At 39.0% G+C, this 8,478-nt stretch overlaps 1 pseudogene; it reads right to left on the bottom strand.

The window, feature by feature from the left end:
- Nucleotides 1-783: 783 nt before the first annotated feature.
- LOC149238141 (mediator of RNA polymerase II transcription subunit 33A pseudogene) lies at nt 784-2,566 on the bottom strand (annotated as a pseudogene).
- Nucleotides 2,567-8,478: the final 5,912 nt, after the last annotated feature.

Below are 8,478 nucleotides of genomic sequence, written 5' to 3'. Positions count from 1 at the left end.
AGAAAGGGATTTTTTTGATAAATGATTGGTTTTCTGGGCTGCATGGGAAAAAAACAGCTTGAAACAGAGAAATATAATAAAAAACACAGATTATCTCCTGAGGCAAGGTAGGCAAGAAATTTTAACATCAAATTGAGATTAAATGGAACGGCAAGACTGCTGAGGAGTTGACAAGGGCATAGAAGATGAATCCTTGTCAAACAGAAGAAAACATTAAATATGAACAAACTTAAAGGTAGAGCATACAAATTATGAATTCTACCTTAACTCTTCATTTGTTCAATTGGAAACGATCATGAAACGAAATGAACACATAACAGGCTACATATGAAACAAAGGATGACACAAATGTTAAATTTCATACCACAGGAATCTCAGGGGTCAGAGCTGCATTTTTTATTAAAATCTTTGTCAAAACTGTACAATAGAAGCTCTGTTTTTCTCCACGCACACCTCTCTGCACTGTCTCCCATACAAATGATTTTTTAATACATTAAATAAACTATTCTAGGAGAAAACAGATCGACCCAAAACAGGGGCGTTGTTTCACCTGAAGTTACATAAATAGAGATAGAATCATCTCTTTATTCTAAAAACAGAAAATTGTTCCCCTTAAAATCCTCTGATGGCCAATAAACTGGAGCGCAGATCCCTTTGAATCATCAACTGAAGTCTTAAATAGGAATCGAATCCTATTTCTCTGCTTATGGCTGGTATTCTGCGTTTAATTTGGGTTTAACTGTCTATTTGCTTCCAATACCGTTATATCACCCTCCCAAAATATCACGACATGTGTCTCTGCTGAAGGCAAGTTTCCATGTTGCCACATATGTTCTTTAGATGAATCGAATGCCCTGTTTGACCACAATGTTCATCTTTTTCCATGGTAGACAAGTCTATTGCCACTCCAACCACAAGAGATAGAATTTCTTCCGGTATAAACATTATGTCATAGATTGCTCGGTAAGTGCGCAGGTAAAGGAAGCCTGGTGCCACAGGCGACACACCACCAGGAGCCAAATGTGAACGGAAACCATGACCAAGTAGTGCTCCCACCCCACCATGAACTATCAGCTTTGACATCAAAGAGTTTGAAGAACCAAGAGCAGCGGCAAAACAACTCTTCAGAAGCTGAACAACAGCATGTCTATCTTGCTTGAACACAGTGCGTGAGCTAAAAAAAACAATATAATCATGCCACCTGCGTATTTTTTGAGCCCAAAGTGCTGCAACAATGGGTGTACTGGGCCATGGACTTCCACCTGCAGTACTTTCCAATGCTGGTCCAGCAACGCCATGAAGATACTCTGCTGATTTGTCCAGCTTGAATGTTATTGTGAGGCTCACTAGTGCTGCTAAAGGTAAAGGAAGAGTTGCTGGTGCATTTCCGCCTACTGTGAGACTTGGTATATGAACACCAGTAGCAGCCAGGACCTCATTTATCTGATTTTCAATATTGTGAAGATTTGCTGCAGGACTTGGCCAGTCCGTTCCATTCATTGATGCAGGTTTCCAAACACCACGAGTGATTTCTGCATTGAAGTAGCTGACAATGATTGCAAGGGAAGCGGGAAGAAAATCCACAAGGTCTCTAAGACCTGTTGTAAGGTCTCGAGGTGAAAGTCGCCCATGTGCACAAGCAGTCAATACAGCATCCACAACAAATGGGATAGCTCCCAAAATATCCCATGCAGGTAGCATAGGTCTTAGAGATGCCTCCTCTCCTACATTTCCCGAAGAGTTGCTTAAAGTGCTGCTGGCAGATGTTCCAGTTGTCGAAGACACAGTGCCCCCCCTTACTAAATTTCCGATACATCATATTTAGAAGTCTACCTGCAATTTGATGCAGAGGATCACAATGAACAATGCCCGAAAGTTTTGATGCTATGCAAGCTTTGTGTTGGCCCTACCAAGCATTAAATTTTGGAAATGAGTCAATAAAAGCTGGTTGGGCAATTGATGAAAGTGCTCCAGGACTTTGGCCTTTCATTGGAATCAATGGTTGAGTTAAACTGGAGCCTAAAACAGATGACCTTTCACCCAAATACTTTTCATTTTCCTTGGCACTGTTTTCGGCAGGTGTATTAAAAGATGAAGCCATACGATTATTACGCAACAGAAGAAGGTATTCAAGAGTAAGTTCTGAACCAACAGGAGCTCCCTTTCCTAACATGCAATTCTCATGAGGAGGTCGATTAAATTTCCACAATTTTAACAGCAGAAGAAAAGCACATGAAAATACCATGTAAACTGAAATATCCTCTCCTGTATTTGATGTATGTGGAACTGTTGGAGAGATGGATCCAAAAACCTCACAGATAAGCATCAATGCAACCGATGCAACATGAAGTGTCTCCACCGAATCACCCCATAAAATCATAGAATATAAAAGGTACCTCTCGGTGCATTTCAACTCCAAAAGTAGATGTGATCGGGTAGTATCCCAGAGACATATTGAATTGTTACCAAGACCAATGAGAAGCAAACTGCTTGTGACCTTCCCTTCAGCGACATAATCTTTCTTCAAGACTTCCTTATTTAATCCCTTTAAAAACCGAACATCCATCACCCAGTGACTGAACTTAGGCACGGTCTGAAGCCAAACTTTCTCCCTTTCAAATTTCTGGAGGAAAACTTTAGGTCATCAACTAAAATTACAGGAAATGAAAGAAAGAAAACAGCTTTCCATTCAGTCCATGACAATGATGTTACTGAAAATAGAATGGCTAATGGTTGTACATAGAGTACCAATACATGAAGAACCATAGTTAAAATAATCGATGATACCAGCCATAAATTACTCCATGGAGGAGGAACAAGAAGACTTTGGTTTTCACTAAGGTTATTGAGTGCATTAAACATCTCAACCACCACAAATACACTCATTGAGACTGTTGTTGGTCGCCGATCCTCAAATATGTTGCATGAATATGTTGTTTCTCTTTCTAGACATGTATCAAAATTAACGAGTTCCTTGTAAGGTAATTTTGGGCCACCTTCAAAATATAGAAACCACCATGAAAAACCCGCAATAGTAGCAAGACCAACATAAGCACCTATCACCAAATAACGGAAGAATAGCCACCCATTAATAATAGCTTCATTAACCTTTCGGAGTCTCACCATTATCACTTTGCGATCTGTTTTGCAACAAGCCCTTTTGATGTGCACACCAGGGATGAAAAGAGACAGAGCATTTCACAACTCTGCACTGGATACACAAACCACCAGGCCGGTTGCATATAGAGCGAACCAGTTTCCTTTTAGGAAGAACAGCTCCAGAGACATCAAATATACCCATGGTACTAACCTTTAAGCACGTCTTTCCAGGCATCCACAGCCCACAAACCATGTGTACCCATTGCGGTATAGTTGGGTCATGCACGGTAGCAGCGATAGTATTCTTTAACTTGAATTCACTATTCAAATATTTTCTAACCTTCCCTACTTGACCAGAGTCTTTTTCTGTATCATCTCAAGACAAACTCTAAAGCACATTTTGTTGCACTCCTCTTTTCCAAGACAACAGACTAGCAAGACGAAGTCTAACATGCTCATTGCCAGAAAGTTGGAATGGCTTAGTAATGGCCATTAGTAACTCTGTTTCTAGATCTAGTACTTTAAAGTTTGATGATGTTGTCAGTGATATCCTTAGCGAGGAAATGCAATGGAAAAGCTCCTGTGAGACATCAGGTAATGCTTTAAGTGCAGAGTGTAGGGGAAGAAAAATGGAAAGAGGAAAGAGCTCAGGATATTGCAATAAATCAAGGAAAGGCATATCCAAGTCCATATCGGGGATAGTGTGCTGGAAATGTGGAAAGAAAGGACACCTAAAGAAATACTGTAGATCTCAGAAGGGAAAAGAAGGAGATGCACAACAAGAAAACAATCATGAAGCAAATGTGACAGGTGAGGTGTTACAAGATGCTTTGATTCTTTCTTTCGAAAACATTACTGATTCCTGGGTAGTAGATTCAGGGGCCTCATTCCATGCCACACATGATAAGAAATACTTTCATGACTATGTTCAAGGAGATTCTGGACAAGTCCATTTGGGTGATGATAAAACCTGTAAAATTGTTGGAATGGGTAAGGTTCTTGTAAAACAACAGAATGGAAACCAATGGCTACTAAAGGAGGTAAGGCATGTTCCAGATCTGAAGAAAAATCTGATTTCAAAAAGGCAGTTAGGTGGTGAAGGTTGTGTGACAACTTTCACAGATAAATTTTGTAAGGTCACCAAAGGAGCCTTGGTAATAGAAAAAGGTGAAAAGTTTGGTACATTGTATTTATGCAATGGTATTTCTAACTCCGTTAATGCTTTAACTTCCAAAGGAGCATATGCAGCATTATGGCATCATAGGCTCGGACACATGAGTGAGAAGGGGATGAAGATCCTTCACTCAAGGAATTTGTTGCCAGGTTTGAAGAATGTTGATTTGGACTTCTGTGAGAATTGCATTTATGGAAAACAGAAGAGAGTTAGATTTCTTAGAGTTGGGAAAGAAAAGAAGAGCGAAAAATTAGAGCTTGTGCATACAGATGTATGGGGACCTGCTCAGGTATCATCTCTCGGTGGCTCTCATTATTATGTTACTTTTATTGATGATGCAACTAGAAAAAATTGGATTTATTGTATTAAGAATATATCTGATGTATTTGATACTTTCAAGAAATGGAAAGCTTTGGTTGAGATTGAGACAGGAAAGAAATTGAAGTGTCTCAGATCAGACAATGGAGGTGAATATTGCAACAACAAGTTTGATAAGTACAGTTCAGAGCATGGAATTCGTAGAGAGAAGACAGTTCCAAGAACACCACAAGAAAATGGTGTGTCAGAAAGGATGAACAGAACAATCATGGAGCGTGCAAGGTGCACGAGATTGCATGCAGGATTTCCTTTACAATTTTGGGTAGATGTTGTAGATACTACTGTTTATCTAATAAATAGAGGGCCTTCAAGTTCCTTGGATGGTGGTGTTCCAGAGAAAGCATGGACAAGTAAAAAGGTAAAATACTCTTTTTTAAAGCCTTTTTGGTTGTGAGGCCTTTGTCCATATTATTAAAGAAAATAGAACAAAGCTTGAGGCAAAATCAAAGAAATGTACCTTTATTAGATATGGTGTTAATGATTTTGGTTATCACTTATATGATTATGAAAATCACAAAATCATTAGGAGCAGAGATGTAATATTCAATGAAAAGGTCTTGTATAAGAATTAGTTGCAGGAAAAGAAACAGGAAAAAGAAAACAAGGATTACACAGTTCTTGATGAGATCACTGAAAAATTAAAGGTGCCTGAAAATAATAATAATCAACAATCACAACAATAGCAACCACCACAACAGCAACAGGCACCCCAAACACCTGAAAGTGGTGTTAGAAGATCTACCAAGATAAGTAGACCCCCTGAACGACACTCTCCTTCATTATATTATTTATTGTTGACTAATTCTGGTGAACATGAATGTTATGAAGAAGCAATGCAGGTTGAAAGTAGGAAGAAGTGGAAGCTAGCCATGGAAGAAGAGATGAACTCCTTAATGCATAACAAGACTTGGGACTTAGTCAGGTTGCCTGCAGGTAAAACTACATTGTAGAATAAATGGGTTTATAAGCTGAAGGAAGAAGATGGAGGAAAACAGAGGTACAAAGCTAGACTTGTGGTGAAGGGGTTTGCATAAAAGAAAGGTATTGATTTTGATGAAATATTTTCTCCTGTTGTTAAAATGACTTCAATTAGAACTATTCTAAGTCTAGTAGCAACTGAAGATTTCCATCTTGAGCAATTAGATGTAAAGACAACATTTCTCCATGGGGATTTGGAGGAAGAGATATATATGCAGTAGCCACAAGGATATGAGGTAAAAGGGAAGGAGAAACCAGTGTGCAAGTTGAAGAAGAGCTTGTATGGCTTAAAACAGGCTCCAAGGCAGTGGTATCTAAAATTTGACAAGTTTATGTCTGAAAAAGGTTATACTAGATGTCACTCTGATCATTGTGTTTATCTGAAAAAACAAAATGATGGCAGCTATATTATATTGTTATTGTATGTAGATGACATGCTTGTTGCAGGGTCTAACATGTAGGAGATAAATGTGATCAAAAGAAAATTGGCAAATTCATTTGCAATGAAGGATTTGGGAGCTGCAAAACAAATCCTTGGAATGAGAATAACTAGAGATAGGAGAAATCGCAAACTAACACTGTCTCAGAATGAGTACATACAAAAGGTGTTGAAAAGATTTAATATGCACAATGCAAAACTAGTTAGCACACCTTTTGCTAGCCATTTTAAACTTAGAAAGGAAATGTGCCCAAAGACCCAAGAAGACATGGATTATATGTCTAAAGTTCCATATGCATCAGCAGTTGGAAGCTTAATGTATGCAATGGTCTACATAAGGCCTGATATTGCACATGCAGTGGGAGTTGTAAGCAAGTACATGAACAATCCAGGAAAGGAACATTGGATGGCAGTGAAATGGATTCTCAGATATTTGAAAGGTACCACAAATCAAGCATTATGCTTTGGTGGTTCAAACATTTCTCTACAGGGATATGTTGATGCAGATATGGCAAGTGACAGAGATAATAGGAGGAGCACTACAGGATATGTATTTACTGTAGGTGGAACAACTGTCACTTGGGTTTCAAAAATCCAAAGTGTTGTTGTGCTTTCAACAAAAGAAGTAGAGTATGTTGCTGCTACATAGGCTAGTAAAGAAATGATTTGGTTACAAAGGTTTATGGGTGAATTGGGTAAGGAACATGATATGGGCATGTTATACAGTGATAGCCAAAGTGCCATTCATCTTGCAAAGAACTCAACATTTCATTCTAGGACTAAACACATACAACTCAATTACCATTTCATACGATCAGTGTTAGAAGATGGAGAGTTGAAGCTGGAAAAGATACACACTAGCCAGAATCTTGCATATGTGCTAACAAAAGTTGTAAGAAACTAAGAATATGCTCAGTTTCAATTGGTCTTCAAGTATGATGAAGAAGGTGAGAAACAGCTAGGTCCAAAGAGGAGTCATTGTCTAGCAAATGAAGCAGTGGTGGAGTTGCTACAATCAGTCTCCAAGTGGGATATTGTTGGGTGTGGAGCTTGATTATATTATGTATTCAAAGGTATCTCCACATTGGACTCCAGTTCGAAATGCGGCAGCAATGCCGCCCGTAAAACATTCACTGCAGGGGGGGTCCCAGGGTGGGGGGCGGCTGTGACCTTTAGGGAGGCCCCCCCCCTGGCGGGGGGTTTCGGGGGCAGTGCCCCCGAAGCTAAGAATAGATGTAAAATTGCCTTGTAAAAGTATAGTAATTTCTAGTCAATCTGGGTCGTTCATTAAGCGAAGATCTGACAGTAGAAGTTATGTTTAATTTAGGTTTTTTTGCGCTAGAAGGCAACCCCTCACTATATATGAGGGAATTGTATTGCATCTATGTAGATCTATATCCTGAGTGAGAAAGAGAGAGGAGATTGAGAGTGAAGAGGGTGTTACAGCGGATCTGCTGTAGGTTGTATCTCTTCAGTTTGCTGGATAATATAAAAGCAAGGACTGGTTGTTTCTCCTTGGATGTAGCCCAAACTGGGTGAACCACATATATCTGTGTCTCTCTTGTTTTATGCGTTTTCTGTGTTTATATTTCTGCAATATTTTATGTGTTCCATTGCTCCATAATATATAATTTTCTAACACGTATGACCCGTGAAGGGAGCGATGCCGATTGCGATAAAGGTAGCCTTGGGGATTGTGTAGAAGCCGTATAAAGGCGGAAAAAGGTGTGTGTGCATATGTTTTCTTTTATAATTGGTTTATAAGGAAAAATAGCGCAGATGAGTATTTTGTGTGAGAAACATATATTAACCAAGGTTTTGAGAAGGAAAGGTTATATATGTGTGTTTAAAGGGTTTAGAACATTTAACAAAGGTTTCTACAGGGTGATAGAGTCCCGATAGAAGAAGATAGTCCTGATAGGAGGTTTTAGCAGGGTGATTGAGTTCCGATATAAAAAGAACTGTGAATAAAGGGGCCTTAACCATGTAAGTTCTGAAGATTTGACTCCTTTGAGAGTCAAACACTTGGGAAAAATGTATTTATGCATAGTGTGGGTATGAGCGGGGGTTGCCCTGCATCATTAGTGGTACCAGAGAAGAATTGTAGTTGAACAATTGGTGTTAAAACAGAATAGAGAAATTGTATGTGAAAGAATTAAAAATAGAGTTATGTGTTAAGCAATAATCATATTCTAATTTGACAGAAGGAAGGCACACAGAGGTGATGTGTAGCAGAATTTGCAGATGCAAGAGATAGAGGAAATCCATTCAAAGTACAGGTGGAATGGTGAAACAAGATCATGATAAGATCTTGAGGGTGAGGTAATATGTTCTGTTTTAAATTGAGAATGTGTGGTTTTTACACTAATGCACAGGTGACAACAAGAGAATTTGTGAGAGGAGAACCAGA

This window comes from Pinus tabuliformis, chromosome 8, assembly GCF_031772625.1.
Source record: "Pinus tabuliformis cultivar Carrire ecotype Pingquan chromosome 8, CPIR1, whole genome shotgun sequence".
Classification (NCBI taxonomy): Eukaryota; Viridiplantae; Streptophyta; class Pinopsida; order Pinales; family Pinaceae; genus Pinus; species Pinus tabuliformis.
This window is presented reverse-complemented; position numbering and strand designations above follow the sequence as displayed.